The sequence below is a fragment of the Microcebus murinus genome, chromosome 6, assembly GCF_040939455.1.
Source record: "Microcebus murinus isolate Inina chromosome 6, M.murinus_Inina_mat1.0, whole genome shotgun sequence".
NCBI lineage: Eukaryota > Metazoa > Chordata > Mammalia > Primates > Cheirogaleidae > Microcebus > Microcebus murinus.
The window spans coordinates 97,355,168-97,371,922 of NC_134109.1; the positions used below are offsets into that span (position 1 = coordinate 97,355,168).

A 16,755-nucleotide genomic window follows, 5' to 3' on the forward strand; every position below is an offset into this window, starting at 1 on the left:
GTTTGCTGGGTTTCTCTGCAGCTCACCTACCAACGATAAGCTGTGGGCACCAAATGTGTCCCCAAGAGGGTCACTGTCTCAGCATGCTGTTGATAAGCACAGCTTTCCAAAGATGGATGGTAAAACATTCCCAATCACTGATGGCCATGCTGAGGGTGGATACAGTTAAACAAATGAACCACACAAGGGTAACCCTAACTACAGGGCCTGGGGGCTGGAATTCACTCTTATCTCCAGCCCCTACTTCTAACTTTCAAAGCACCAAATGGGACAAGCCCAGGGTCTTCTCCCAAAGGACTTCTCCACCTTGGGAAGACGGTACATTCTTGACCTTCAATAGGTAGAGAAGGATGCAAGAGTTCCGCCCTAGAGAGTGGAGAGACAGCCTGTCTAGGAGCTCTGCCCTGGGTTCTAGGGACTAACCCTTTCACAGGCTGCTGGGTCATGCTGGGTGGATCACTTTCGGGGCCTCATCTTTTTTAGTCTGTTCACTAAGAGGTTTGGATCAACTAAATAATACTAAAGCTTCCTTCCAGCTCTAAGTTTGTTTTATGATACTAAGTGAAAATATTCCAAATCAAGTTGTCCCTCTGAATATGAATGGGACAGTTGCCAACACAATGTCATTGGAGGGCTCTGAGAAAATACCCCCAGCCTCTACTGGAGATCTCTGGAAATCCCGCCCCCTAGTGATTCTTGGATCAAGGACAGAAAGGGGCTCAAATGTCCTCAAGGTGTAATTTGGGGATGCATGCCCATTAACTCATTATCAGCCCTTTAGTCACCTCCATAAAGTAAGCTGTCCAGCAAGTCAGCCAAAGGTTAGGTAATTTGTCGGGTTGGGGCAGAACAGGTCTTAAATCTCTGGCCCACGAAGATGACGGCAGCCACAATCTATGGAATGCTGAAATGATTATGGAGCTCTAGACAAGATGAGACAAGAGACAAGCTATTTAGTTAATGAGAATCCCAAATACTCTCCCCGTGAAGCAGGAATCCACAGTCCCCAGCTACCGTGTCATACAGTCAGGCTCGACGTGATCTGCCACCGTCACTCACCCCTGTTTGATACTTTTTTGCAACCCTCCCGCCCCCCCATGTCCCCCCAGATTCACCACCTCAACACATACGGGCATTTGTGCTACTCAGAAGAGCTGCAAACAGTGTCTGAAAACCTCACGGCCTCCTCTGTCCCTGCCATCACCTAAAACAGTCCACTGTTCCATTTCACACAGGCTTTTTTCTTCAGCAGATTTGCAAGGTAACATCTGCCTCCGAAACAGATGTTTATGCCAGAATTCTCTTCTGCTCATTAATGCTTTTCCGGTTAACATCTAACTATCTCACTCATTAGTTCTTAATAATACTTTTTGTATCCGAGCCATGCCAAATCCGCGCTCTTTAGAGCCTCGCGTTATTGTTGCTGTTGAATTACGCTGCTGAATAAAGGAAAAGTAAAAATAAGCCCCTCTAAGAAGGCTGCTGTGTGTCAGAGCTCTATCTTTGTGAACTGAACAAGCTGAAATCAATTAAAAGTGTGTGTTTGGAGAATGCATCTCAGCTGTCTAATTGCACCACCTCTGCTTCAGGGCCAAAGTTTGACTCCCTGCCAAATTGCCATCAAAACGGGCGGCCATTAGCACTGCTGCTCCGCCGCCTGCCGCCCAGCCTGATTCCAGCGCCTGCGCAGTGCAGGCAAGGCGCCCCGTCCCAGGGGCAGGCCTCGGCGAAGGGCTCTGACAAAAGACACGCTGAAGACTTCTAGGGTGAGGGTCCTGGGACTGAATAATTTATCCCACCCAGCTTCCTCAGTCTGCCCTCCTTCATAGATGGACTATCAGAAGCAATCTGTGCGCTGCTCTGCTTATCTATCCACAAGCCACTGCATGTAACAAGAGTTTAATTCGGGAAAAGTAGACTCGATATGCATTTCCCGAGTGCCTAGCAGTGCCAGGACTCACGCCCAGCCATTGCTAGAAATATAAGTACTGTTTCTGTGTGTTCATAGCCAAGCAAAAAGATAAAGTGAGGTTCCATTTTCCCTGACTTGTGCTACAATGGCAATACTAAAATTGACTCTGAAACACTTTCAAATGCTTTAAAACACTTGATGGTGGCCGCAAGACTGGCCTTTAGGTTTCAAGAAGCCAACAGCATAGTCAAACAGTTGAATAAACCAAGACATACATAAAGCTAAAGTTGGTCTACACGATAAGGGGAAAGCCAATCCTCTAGGGAACTTGGGCCAACACAATGTATTGTTTGGGATCAGGAGGAAGAATACTTAATAAATCATCAACAATAGTTGCCATGGATACAATACATTTACAGTCACCTATATTGTTTAGCTTCTTTATAACCATTCCTACAGGAAAGAAATAACCAAGGGTCTTCGTGATACTGCAAATATGAAACTCATTTAACTTAAAGGCTTGCATAATCTCCAAAAATACATGAAATAAAATTGAAACTTAAGACTGATCAAGCAAATTTTTAATCTCTGGACTTCTAGGCAGCCAACATTTTTTGGTCCCAGTGAACTACACTGCAGCTCCATAATACGCTGTTCTTTTTATAGTAGGTTCTTCCCTTTCTGCCTAAGTGGCTGCTTTTCAACAAAATTACTTGGCAAACACTGCTTTATAAAGTATAAATCAGATATGTTACTCTGGAATCTAAACCCTCAAAGAATATGCCCCATAACACTACATAAAAATGAAAAGTAGAAATACCACGTTATTGCTGCCAAAAGAAATGTAAAAATATGAATGAAAAGGATTGCTGGGTGTGTCTTCCATGAGCTTCCACTTAAATAACCATTCCCCATTTACTTAAATCTCTACAATCTCAGGGGCTTATAGATTGTGAAATAAAAGCACATTTTACGAGGAAATTAAAATGTTGTGAACCGCCCTGGGTAGCGCTGACATTACACAAAGAATGGTGAGTACTAACCACAGTCAAAACCTCGCTCCCCTCCAGCCAACAGAGAGTTTGAAGCAACGTGCTCAGGGAATTCAAACTGCAGATCTGGGAGCTCTCCACAGCCCCCTTCTCCAGAAAAACGCCAGAGTGATCTTGGATGACAGTGTAGGTAACTGATGAAGTGGGTACAGACCAAGTAGGACACTGCCCCTCTATGCCCAGTTGTTTAAACACCCCCTACCTCCAGCACCACTCTCCCACCTGCTCCTGTATTTGCTGTCAACACTGCTGCCCAATTCTCCCAGACTTCTCTTCTCAAGTTGTTTCCTTCGATCCTCTGGTTAAACTGATGATCAATACCTATCTCACTCACGTGACTAGGGTCTCAATATTCACTGAGCTATGCCACGAAGAGATAAACAAACACAAAAGGGTGATATTCTTCCATCTTTAATAGTTCTTTTAAATTCCCAACTAGCAACAAAAGCCTCCTTTCCTTTGACTGTATTCCTTGCAATATGAATGCATTAGGTGCCATAAGAGACCAAAGCTTCCCCAAGACAGAGCTCAAGGGCTTGCCCTAGGTGGCTGTCAGGTGTGGGGCTGCCAAGGGCACCAGCCAAACAAATGGTATAGGTACAAGGCCACATGGCAGATTGGACATTATCCTCTATGTCAAGAGATGCAGGCCACCAATGCAAAGCTACAGAGCTGTTGGATTTTTTTTTTTCATCCCTGTACTAAGAAGTTGCTTTGGACAGTGAGGACATACAGAAAACCATATGGGAGAGTAACCTGCACAGCATGACCTCCATGACACAGTGGTGACTACAGGTGAGCCAACAATGAGTGAGCATGCTCATCTGGACTCCTGCAGAACTGCAGATTTTCAGGAGGAAATCACCTTTCACATCAACCCCTTGGAGGTGGTGGCCACAGCACAGCTGTTCTCATCATAACCAATCAGTGATGGCCATCTGTGAAGCTAACAAACTGAGAAGGTAAGGAAGGGGCAGGTGTACTCTTTTTCTTGCTCCACAAGGTCCAGGAACAGTCAGCTGCACACTGACAGAGGTTCCAGAGCCCCATGAAATGGGATTTGAGCAGGCATCTACTGAATGAAAGAGAGATAATATTGACCATAACCATGACCCACGCAGGGAAGAACTACAGACCTCTCTGCTTCTACTGCTGAGTCCTTCAAGGCACATGATGGCCAGAAATCTTTTCTGAGGTTCAACATGGCCCAGGACTTTGTCTCAGAGCAGGAGTTGGGCACAGAAGAGAGGCTCATGCTGGTGAACTTGGCAGGTCAAATGTGTGATATTCAGGAGAAAGATCCAGCCTTTTCCCATAAGCACAGGACATCAAGAGACATCATTCCTGGGGTAATTATTCCTTTAGGTGAGTGTAGAAAAATACGGAGATTTCCACAGATTCCAAGGGGATCTCAGAATATTAAGAACTCTTGCCCCAAGAAAGACCAACAGATTTAGGTGGCGGAGCTTCACCCTTTAGTTACAAGAGGGAAGATCTAGACCATTAAACTGACCTAGTAGTGAAATGTTTTTCTTATTGTAAATAATCAAATATGACCATGCAGTAAAAATCAAGCAAATCCAGGTAGTGGATATTTCAGCTGTTACTGTCTGGTCTATTTCAGGAGCACGGAGCCTGGCCTTTTTTCTGTTCCACCCCTAGGTAATGTCCACCCACTGGGTATAGGACAGACCAGGAAAAGGAATCTTAAGGGCAGTGATATCAGCTCTCCCACCCAAGATGCAGAAAGGTCCAAAAAATGCAACAAGTGCATCTTCTGCTCAGGGTTCTATGGCAAAGGCAATGATGAGCAGGGATAAGTGGTTTCTAGCACAGATAGGAAAGATCAGGGAGGAAATGGGAAACAGGCTTTGAACAACCGTGGCTACTTTGTAAATAACAACTCAGTCTGGGGGCCAGGCCCCAGTGACAAACGCATTTTCCAATTTTATGGAGAATGAGATAAGGCAGCCCCAATGTGTATCCAGATGGGGCCAGATGCTGGGAATGCAATGACAAACCCAGTTATTGCCCTTCAGTGGACAGTCCACCCAGCCCACAACTACCTGCAATTAGCCTAAGGTAGAAGAATAGCTGTATGTGCAAAGTGCCTTAGGAACAAGAAAGAATCGCTCCTTTGTCTATGAAGACGGATGCACAGAGGCGCTATTTGAGCTGGTTATCAAATGGCTTCACCAGGCAGAGAAGAAGGGAAGAGGATTCCAGAAAGAAGACACTCTATCTCCTTGAGAACCCACATTCTTCTAGCATCAACCTAGTTTCTTCTGTGCCTACAACAGTGCCTGAAACACCATGGGCACTCAGTAAAGGTTAATGGATAAATCAGAATATTCAGGGCATGGATGGACAGACTGTCGTTTGGGTGTGAAGCAGTACTGAGGGAGGAGTCATTGGTCAGATTTTCCTTTTCGAAAGATTTTTCCGGTGGTCTGGAGATTGGGAGTGAGCCGGCCTGTCCAGGGGTAAGCTAGAATGCCCAGGTAGGAGGCTGCACACAGTATGAAAGGAAGAGTAGTGTGTGCAGAGATTATCAGGGAGGTAGTTTTCGTAAGTATTTTAGCACTTATAGTAGGAATTTGTTTACCAAAAAGACATTTAAAAAATATATATTTATTAAAAAAAGACAATGCATTTGAAAAGCCTTACTTCCTGGAAAGAAAGTGCTTTGAATAACATATACTAATAATTTTAAAGGAAGCCCTCACAGATAAAACCAGTAATAACAAGACAGCATACAACTCAGTCTGGGGGCCAGGCCCCAATGACAAATGCATTTTCCAATTTTATGGAGAATGAGATAAGGTAGCCCCAATGATGTGCAAGGATACAAAAATCTAAGAGTACACAGGCTGGAGGTTTAAAACCTTTTTTCTTTTAAGCAGCAGAACCCTTTCCTTTAGCAAAATCTTATGCAAAATCCTGTAGGCAAATCAGATAACGAATAGGGGTGCTTATTTGAGGTGGAGTATGAGGGGCTCTGGGACCCCCGGATCTGTTATTTTCAGCCCCCAGGAGCTTCTTGGGGTACAGATTTCTTTCCAAAAGTCAGGAAAACTTCCAAACTGGCCCCTCTTCCACACTACAAACCTGATCCTCAGAATCATGGGATGCACCCCAAAGGATCTGCATGGTTACTTCCTGCTGCTTATTTTGTAATCAGTAGGAGGTACAGAATTATGAATCACAGGCCAAAGGGAAAACCTCCAAAGCGTGTCCACATGTGGGACAGGTGAGCAGAGCAAGAGACTGGCTTCTCTTGGTGAATCTCAGAGCTGGGATTTCCCAGGTAAGGAAAGCAAGTCACCCTGCCCGGCAGTACCTTGCCTACCTCACACCCACCTGGAAGGAGCCTGCGGCAGAACCAGGTATGAAGGCTCCTGAAGCTTCTCTGTGGCTTTGGGGAGCGGCTGTGTACACCAGTGTCCCTTGTAGAGCTGCAGCCTTCTCAGGAAAAACTGGAACTGGGTACGTTCTGCCTCCAGTGCTCTGGTATAAGTAGGCAAAGCAATGCAACATGGGGCAGATCCAAGGACATTTTGTTCTTTAGCAGAGACTGACAAGCTCATTTAGTAGGAACAATCCACAGTCCTCAAGAAAATGCTGAATATCACCTACAGACATGGTAAAATTCAGGCAAAGGCAGCCAAACAGCACTGGAAGCTATTTTAGATGTGCATATTTTTAATACCATAAATTCTTTATTTTTCTTAACAGAATAGTCCCACACAAAATTATTTGTTACAGCAAAGTCCCTGTGAGTGAGGTTATAATCCCCATTTCAGAGATGGGGAAACTGATGTGCGAAGACTCCCGGGGATGAGAGGGGGGCAGGAGCTTCCTTTGCACACAGCTGCCTGTGGAGCCCACACAAAGAGCTTTCACAGTCAGCAAAATGCAGCCTGCAAGTGCCTGGGCAAGGCGGTTCAGAGCCATTAAAAATCGGCCCTGTCCCATCCCAAAAGGACATCTGGATAAATACGCACTGGGGAGACATGACTTGCCAGCTTACCTGAGGAATTTAACCCAAGGTTGCTTTCAATTCACAGTCCTTACGCTCTGCTCTGCGCTTTCCTTGCTGATGGGACAGCAATTGTCTGAGCGTTTCACAGGAGAATTTACCTGACATGTCTTTCTCGCAAACCCTTTTCCAGGAAATAAAAATTAAAGCCACTAACTGTATAAACCGCCCTATCTAAGCAGTCTTTCCCATTCCTTTTGGTTTTCTTTTCCTGATCCCTTTTTAAATGGATTTTACACTCTAAAGGTTGCCAGGCTGACATCCTTGGGGACCAGTCCTGTCCGTGTATGTGCAGAATGCACAAAACACGCCGGACCACGCAGGGGCAGAGGAGGGTGGGAGTTGGGGGCATGGCAAGAAAAATGTGACCCAGGTACCCTTGCCAGAACCTGGGGTTGGTCCTGCTGAAAAGCACCGTCAAGTCCGCTCTGAAACTAGCTTATTAGCAAGGCGTCTTTGAAACAGCAGGGAACTTTTTCCTAACACAGCTCTTTATGACATGGATCTGAATATGCAGCAATCTCTTGCATATTTGCCTTAGATGCAGCCCAGTGAGAAAGAAGCTCATGAAAAACTCCAAGCTCTTCCTTACTCACAGGTTTCTTTCAAGCCCTTTAATACAGCACAAAAGGTCTGTGCTTAGGCCCTGGCCTACCCCTCTGATCTCACCTTTTCTTCTTTCCTCCTCCCACAACATCCTGCATCCCAGCCACACCATTCATGGTGCTTTCTTTGTCCCAGAATGCCCTTCTCCAGAAGCCTCTCTGCCTGGGAAGTTTAGCTCCTCTTTGGCGAAGCCTTTCCCAGCACCCACTAGTTTAGGCTGATTATTCTCACTCCAGGTAACTATGGGACCTGCAGATTCCTCTAGTCTAGCTCTCATTCATTGTATCCAATTTACTTGTGTACAGCCAGCTTTCCCCTCCCAGACTATGAGCTCCTTGAGAGCAGAGGCCATATCTAATTTATTTTTGTGCGGTCTGTATGGAAGCAAAGTGCAAGACACACAGTGGGCAATCAAAATGTATGTTAAAAAAAACCAAAAAAAAAAAACAGAGGGCACACTCATATTTTGATCCAGCAAAATATACCACTGGGAGTGAGTAGTATGGTTCACTATAATAGCAAGAAATTGGAAGCAATCCAAATAGCCTCCAATAGAGGAATGTGTAAATAAGATACCCACATAAAAGAAGAGCACATAATAGAATGAGGCAAATCTATATGTACTGAGAAAGACAAAGAACAAATGGAATATCAGGTGAAAAATGCTGGAGCAATGATGAACAAGGAATTCTTGGCAATCATTATCTCTGAAGAGGGGGTAACACTGGGGATATGATGTGTGATTTTAATTTTTTCACTTTAGGTATTTTGTTAGATGTTTGACTTTTTGAAAGTATGTATTGTGTTTATAGTTTCACAAATGGATACAAATGTCTTCCCTTTAAGTGGAATTTACCTGTAAAAGTTGCCAGGTTGGGCAGGCGCAGTGGCTCACGCCTGTAATCCTAGCACTCTGGGAGGCCTAGGTGGGTGGATTGCTCGAGGTCAGGAGTTCGAAACCAGCCTGAGCAAGAGTAAGACCCAGTCTCTACTATAAATAGAAAGAAATTAATTGGCCAACTAATATATATAGAAAAAATTAGCCAGGCATGGTGGCGCATGCCTGTAGTCCCAGCTACTCGGGAGGCTGACGCAGGAGGATTGCTTGAGCCCAGGAGTTTGAGGTTGCTGTGAGCTAGGCTGATGCTACGGCACTCACTCTAGCCTGGGCAACGAAGCGAGACTCTGTCTCAAAAAAAAAAAAAAAAAAAGTTGCCAGGTTAACAATCCCTGCAATTAAATCTATCTAGCAAATGCAACCATCTGCAATGGACCCACATAGTTCCTCAAAAGGGAAAGACAAAATAACAAAACGGTTCTGTGAGTGCTCATGCTACATTTCCCATTGTGTTCTCCGGTAGGCTTCTCTCTGGTGCAATGCTTTGGAAAACTCTTCTTTGCTAGTCTGATACCTGGAGTCGAGTTAACTCGATAAATATTTATTGGCACATGTGCAGAGCAATGAATGCCGAAAAAAAAAAAAATTTGAGTAACCTAAGGCCTTGGCATCCCAAAGGCTCCTTACTCTATCAGGGGAGACCAAAATCAAGAATTTTAAAACAAGACAGAATGTGAGAAGCACCATAAAGAGGAAAAACCAAACAAGAGGGGGGGAATGGTTCCAAATGGGCAGACACTGGAGGAGCCTACAGAGGAAGCAAGATTTGAGTGGGGTCCAGAAAGACAGGTAAGATCGACTAGCAGAGATATAGGAGAGAGGAGCCTGCCTCGTCTTGTCTGCCTTCTGGCACACTAGGGTGGTTAAATACCTAAATTTTAACAAGATTTTGGCATGCAAAGTAAATTAACAAAAATTGCTACATACATGGAACAAAATCCAAACCTTTCCCGAAGATTTACCAAAGCCTCACGTTTCCCAGCCTTGCCTCCTTCTCTGACCTCAGTTCCAGCCACCGTCTTTCTCCCCTCACTGCAGCTACCTTGTCCTCTCCAGGCTTTTCAGCTTGCCTTTTCCCCTCTACCTAGAGAGCACACTCCATCAAAGCAAGAATGGTGTATTATTTACAATTTTATCCTTAGTGCCTGGTACATAGTAGGTGCTTAATTAATATTGGCAAAATAAATAATTGGATAAAGTTCTCAACTAGAGTAGAAAACAGTTGACAAATGTAGGATCTCCTTTTGGATAATTCATCTGGCTGTTTCAAAATATATCTATCTGGGTAATAAATCACTTCACCTGCCCTAAACCACAAGAACTAACTAGTATTAAGTCTGATACACCATTTCTTTTTTTTTGTTTTTTTTTCACTTCCAAGATACTGTTGCAGCTCTCGAATACATGATCATCTCAGCCTGTAGCCTTGGTATTTTAGTTTCCACTTCCCAGTTGAGAAAACCGATAATCAGGGCAAAGAACCTTCACTCTTGCTAGTCACAGGTCAGACACTGCAGGAACTAAGGCTGGAACCCAAGTCTTCTGCATGGCACGTTGGGACTAGACCAGAATTGCCACTCCTGTTCTTGACAACAGGCCATAAAGGGTTTCCAAGGGCATGTGGTGTGATCTAAGGAAAACCTTGCCCCATAAACAGGAAATAGTACTAGACAAGTTTTGACAATTACCCCTCCTTTGCTTCGCTTTAAAGGGAACTTATCTCCTCCTGATTACTGTTATTGGAATGTCTAAACTTTTTAAAATAATAAGTACTACTTAGGAGCAATTGCTTTTCAACTGTAAATTAAGATCCTACGTCTTTTGTTTAAAATGCAATCGCGTGTTCTACTGAACACTTTCAAAGGTTCAGGGCTGCAATTCCCCTTGCGGGCAACATATGCTTCAGTGAAATTTTTCATTTGCAAATTAGGTTCGTTTATGGCAGAAAAATGAAAAGTCATCATCAGACAGACCAAGAAATGGGGCCATTCTTTACCTAGAAGGTACAATTAGCTGAAATATCTGTGGGGAAATTTTATCTTTCACGTATTGTCGGTTTTACAAAGGTAAGAAGGAATCACTCTAAAAACCTAAAACACATACCTAATTATGGTTTACCCCAGTGACTGTTCCTATCTCTGCCTGTTTACTCAAATTGAAATGGGAAATGCAGACACTCCTTGGATGAGTCACTCCACAATATGGAATTCAGGGATGCAGTTCCGGGTCACAGCTTCTCAGCGCAGGGTTTGGGCAAATTCATTTGGCGTAAACCTATCTATAGATTCAGATGCCTGTAGAGATATCGGTTCTAATTATCTCCTAAAGGACAGTCTACATTGTTCCCCACTAAATCTCCAGCAGGGGAGGGGGAAGGTTTTCTTGGAACATTACCTCCCTATTTATTGGATTTTCTAGATAAATTAGGAAAGATACCAGGAGAAGGGGAAGGTAAGCTCACACATCACAAGCATCTCAACAGTTACAGGACATGAGGCCACTGATCAGACACGTGCTGGTGGTTATTTATAAAACGTTACTTATCACTCCAATACTAACACACACATACCCCCTACAAAAAAAAAAACACAAAATTTATCTTCATCAAGACTGTGTGTCACTCGTGTTTCGCTCTGACCATTTTTTTTTTCCCAGCGAGTTGGATTCATTCCATTTTTGGTGACAACTCCTTTAGGAAACATTCTTTTTTAAACCTGTGTTTTGAGAAATGAGACTAATGGGCCAGAACGGGTTTATCATAAAATACTCATCAAGTCAGGAAATAAAGTTCAAATCCTTCTCCCCTTAGGTGAAGGAAACTCGTTTGTAGGACACTCTTAGAGTAAACTACCTAAATGCCATCTTTCTAGTTATTGAAGACAGTTCTTGAAATAGCAAACTTGGGTTCATTACTATTATCTTTCGTCAAACTTAATTTAAAAAGAAGGAAAACAAGTTTGGTCCTAAATCCAAGAAAGCTGTTTGATCATCTTAAATAACAGGAACAGAATTCAAAAGAGCCAGAAATTATCTCCTTTCCTCTCCCCACCAGCACCTAGGAATGAGTGGCCAATTTTTTTTTTTAATTGTTCTCCCAATTACTCATAGTATTTTGAAAAGCTAGAACTCAAGTCTTATTTGAAAGAAGCAGAACAATCTGCCCTTCTCCACCCTGGGGTTGTCTGTAGCTAGACAACTGGGAGCATTCATTTGGAATGGGTCTGCTCTACTCTACACAGTGAGGGGAAAGACACATTCCTGTGGCTCTGGTTTTCAATATTCCTTATCAGCCACCATGGTATCCATCACCAACACACGCCCTCATGGTAGTAACTGGATCACACCTCACCTTGTGCTCCTTATGGTTTAGCTTGATGTCTTTCTGAGATCTGGGAATGGCTAATCACCATTCTTGGTATGTTGACTCTTACCAGCTTTAATTTCAGAAAGTTATGCTTAATTATCTGCCTGGAACACCAGCCCAAGAAGTTTACCTTGTGTATAACTCTATTAGACCATTTAATTGTACTATGTGGAATATTAGTGTATAAGACTGCCTCTTTCACCAGAATCTCCTTGGAGATAGGAGATGCACCCGCGTTCTTGGCTTGCACATACTACCTGCTCATCAAGTGTTTGTCAAATGAACAAATTAAAGAAATCACGAATAACTGCTTAAATTCTTCTCCATGGAAGCACAGCGTCATAGCAACCTGCTGTAATTCACTCATTCGCTCTTTTATTCTGCCGATATTTGAAGTCTACTGAGGACACTGAGATGAACAGAACAGACATCTGAAGATGTTTACGGTTGAAAGAGAAAGACACTGGACAAGTCCTCAGAGAAGTCAATCTCCACTTGCAAACCGTAACAAAGTGAATGGAAGGAAAGTGGGGGTGATGAAAGACCAAGAGATATTGAAGAAGGGCTTGTTTATTCTGGGACTGAAAGAATCAGGAGGGGTTAGCAAGGAGAGAATGAGAAAACAAAATTTGCTAGGGACTGGTCACAGCATGTGCAAGGGCCCTGGGGTGGGAAAGAGCATGACACGTTCAAGAATCTGATGGATCGGTGTGGCTGGAATTTAGCAATAGGAAGGTGTGATCTGGAAATCTAATCTTTCCGAAACCTAATCTCTCCTTCTTTCCCCCGAGTATCCTATAAGCATCCTTCCTTTAAAATAAGAAAATAAAATCATGCAAGACTCTGTAGAGCTGGTGAGGACTTTAAATTTTGTCCGCAGGGTAACAGAAAGCCTTTCTAGCAGGAGAGTGGCAGAACCAGATCCGCGTTTCCAAAAGAACATTCTCCCTGCTGTAAGGTGGTGGAGGAAAAGGTGGGGGGCAAGAGCAAAAGAGGAAGACTGTCTGGAGGGCCACTTGGAAGTTGGGGACCAGGACCTGGACCAGGGTGGGGGCAGCGGATAGGTCTGGCATGAATGTTGGAAACAGCACCCGGGGTCTTGGTGGTGGATTCGGTGGATTCGGTATGCCAGTGAGGAACAGGTGCACCTGTGCCTGAGGGTTTGCGCATGCTCGAAGCTAACCTAGACCACCACGAGCAGTGGTTGCAGGCCCATCTCCCAAACCGTCTCCCTTGGTTAAGAATGCACCTTACCAGGCCCTGGACTGTCCCCTTGGGTCACAGTCCTGGCAGAAGCTGCGCACACATTTCTCCCAGCCCTCAGCACAAGGCTCTGCACCCTGGTCCACGTCCCGGCCGCAGTGAAGAAAGCAGATGCTTGAGGGAACCCCTGCCCTCCTCCTGGCCAACAGCTGTCAAGCAGGGTGCAGACACCCACTCTGGGGGTTCCCATGTGAGAAGCCCCTCCTCAACCCTACCAACTTGACAAGCTCAGTCGGGGATGCCAACGACTGGGCTACGAAATGTCACACGGACAGTGAAATCTAATCTCTCCTTCCCTTCCTCAGTGGCCTGTAAACATCCTCCCCTGAAAATAACAAAATAAAAGCCCTGCTTCCCATTGTGAGCTCTGGCCTCGGCTGCCCTGACTGTCAGAGCCGCAGCTGAGGACCTCTGGCCTCCCGAGCTTTGTGCTTTTGCTCTCTATTCCCTCTGCTCTGGCCCCCTGACATCCAAAGCTCTTCTTAAAACATCCTTTGATATCCGATTTCCCTTTTACGTGGCCCCTACTGTCAGAAGCACATTCTTGTCTCCTTGCCGGAGAATGATCCAAATTCTTCTGCGTCCCCACAACTCCCTGGTTCTGCTCACACATCTGTGGGCTGGTGGGCTCACTCCTCAGCATCCCTCAGCCCCTCTCTTCCAGGGCTGCCTCCTGCACGGAAAGACACACCTACTTTTCCTTCTCCTTTTGTGATACGCAACATTCCTCGCTAGCGTTTCTTGCTTGGCCGTTCTTTTCCCTACTTGACGTTATTTCATACAGATTCCTCCCAGTTAATGGACCGAATGCTTTTCTAAAAGGGACCACCGGAAGCTTTTTGAAGCCCCAGGGAGAGATCCCATTCCTCTGTTTAAGAGTCATTCTGTACCTGGAATATGAACATCTCTTAACTTTGAATACTCAGTGGGGTGAAAGCTAGACGGAAATTATCGAGTGTCTACTATATGCTTGGCAGACAGATATCCATAGAAGAGGTGTCTTTATTCAAACACTCATATCTCCCTTGCTCTCTGAATCCTTCCACTGATTTTAGGTGGGTAAGTCAAGAGGAAGCAACCTGCCGGCTAACCACGGGAAGGCACGCAGGGCCGTGGGCTGCCCTGCCCTGCGGGGTGGGGCTGAGGATTCGGCAGTGGAGCGCTGGCACTGAGCAACAGCACTGGCCGTGAGTGGCCAGGGACAGGCAGGGAGGAGTCTCCCCCGCAGTGACACTGGTAATCGGCCCCCAGACAGTTAAGAGCTAGCTGGATAGAACTCCGGGTCACCCATACCTGCCTTTGTTCCTCCCCACTCCCTGATTCTGGCAAACTGGGGGCTGAGACTGTAAGGACTTCCACTTTCCAGATATAAGCCATGGGTTTGAGGGCTTCCTCCAAGGCCTCATGGAGAGGGGAGTGTGACCCAGAGCAGACTGGCCCCTCATCAAGCTGACTTCGCAACCCAACACCACCCTAGACGCCAAGACTGCGGCCCTACACACCAATAACTTCCTCAGCATCTGGCCCTGCGTAGGCCAGACAAGCTCTGCCTGCCACCCAAAGGCAGGGCGTGCACAGGCTCTGGGCTCCATTCTAGCTTGCAGGGCATTCACACTGTCCTGTCGCGGCTCTCCGACCCTCAAAAGACCCCAGACATGGCAGCCAGCAGACAAAGACCTCCACAAATGGGCAACCCCGGGATCATCTGCATGCAGGGAAGAGACCACCCCCCCCCATCCATTTACTCATATAGAATGTCCCCTGAGGCTTGGACCCCAAACCCTTCTCTGCAAGGACCACAAGTTTTATGAAACCAAAGGGGACCGACAACAAACTCAAGAATCAAAAGGAAGCAGAAGGGATTTCTTCCCCTCCTCTGATGTTCACACGAATGCCAATTACAAAATAATCCACCAATTTTTAAAAATTTCCTTGGGAACTATGAACACCCTGAGTTCACAAAAGTTAATTCTCTGATAGATAAAAGCCAAATCTTGGACAAACAAGGCTGCATTTGGGGAGGTGGGAAAAGCCACACGATGCATGTTCTCATCCCCCCGCCCCCCACTCTTGCACACAACTCACCTGTCATCTTCCTTACTGCAAAAGCAGCATTCCTCTCACGGTCGGCTATGCACAAAATATCCTTCTGTTCTCCTAGTCACATCAAAGCACCTTCACGCTATGCAGACAGGTCATCGAGGGAATGAAGAAAATTAACAGACCCACCTAGGTTATTTCCATTAAAATTAGCCCCTCAGCCTGTGGGCTCTGTCAGTTTCCATAGAACACAAACTCTGACAAGTCTGTTGAGAACTCTTCACCTTTCCAGCTTGTGTCAACAGCTTGCAAACACAACAGGGGGATGGTGCCTTTGAGTTCTGCCTTTTGTTTTGGAGTGGAGGAGGCATGGGTCCCACCACTAGCAGCTTTTACATGTATCTTCATCTCCTTGCTCACTCCTTGCTGCCACTTAAGGAGCATGCAACCGCCTTGTAAAGGTGGGTAAAGACTGACATCCGCCAATTGTCTGTAAGATCCTGAGAAGACTCACCTCTTGCCTCCTTCTCACCCCATGTTTACACCTCTCTCCTCTTCACTCTACTCAGCGGCACTGACAGCTGCCTTCTCCAATTCTTCAAATAGGTCAAGTTCCTCCTGCCATAGAGCTGTTGCATATACCATTCCTCTGCATGAAGCCCTCTTCGTCTTACCTAGTTCACTCGTACTCACCCCTTTCCATCTCAGCTCAAAAGTCACTTCTTCAGACAAGGGGGAGTCTCATATTTGACCCTTTCGTGGCCCTTAGACGTTTATTCTGAAGCATGTTGCACAGCTGATAACTATACATAGTACTAACAAGATGATTTAACTAAAGTCTGTCTTGTCCACTAGAATGAAAGTTTTATAAGAGTCGGACCAATGTGCCATTTGCTCCAACACAGAACTTGGCACATGATATGTGCTGAATAAGTGTTTAATGACCCAATTAATAATTTCATCATGTCATTCCTCTAGTTAAAAGTTTTCCAGTGGTTCCCATGACATTTCATAAAGTCTGAAGTCTTCCGAGACCCTCTGTAATCCCACCCAACCATAGAAATTCAAGATTATTGCTTATCAACCCCCTTCAAGGTATTCTCCTCTTCTGCCAAGGCCATGGCTTAAGACGGCCTTGATCATTGCTGCTCATCTGAAATGGCTTTTCCTCTCCCCTCTGCCCAGTCAAATCCAGTCCCACGTGAAGGTGTAGTGTCACATGGGCAGCATAACACAATAGAAAGAGTGTGATTCCGTATCAGAGTCCTAAGTTCAAATTCTGCTTTCACTACTTGTTCTTTTGTGACCTTGGCCAAGCTTGCTCTGAGCTTAAATCCTTTGAGCTTCTCTCTTTTGAAATGGTAAAAATAATATCTACAAGGCTATTGTGAAAGTTAAAGCAGTGAACACATTCCCTGGTATATAGTAGATACTAGGTAACTACTATTTCCACTCTCATTCTTCAGGTTAGACCCGGCGTCCTCAAACTACGGCCTACGGGCCACATGCGGGTGTTTTTGCCCATTTGTTATTTTACTTCAAAATAAGATATGTGCAGTGTGCATAGGAATTTGTTCATAG

General features: G+C 45.1%; 1 protein-coding gene across 1 annotated transcript in view; it reads right to left on the minus strand.

Annotated features, from left to right (window-relative positions):
* RORA (RAR related orphan receptor A) overlaps nucleotides 1-16,755 on the minus strand; it is a 697,613-nt gene that overhangs the window by 558,300 nt on the left and 122,558 nt on the right. The window lies entirely within an intron of this gene.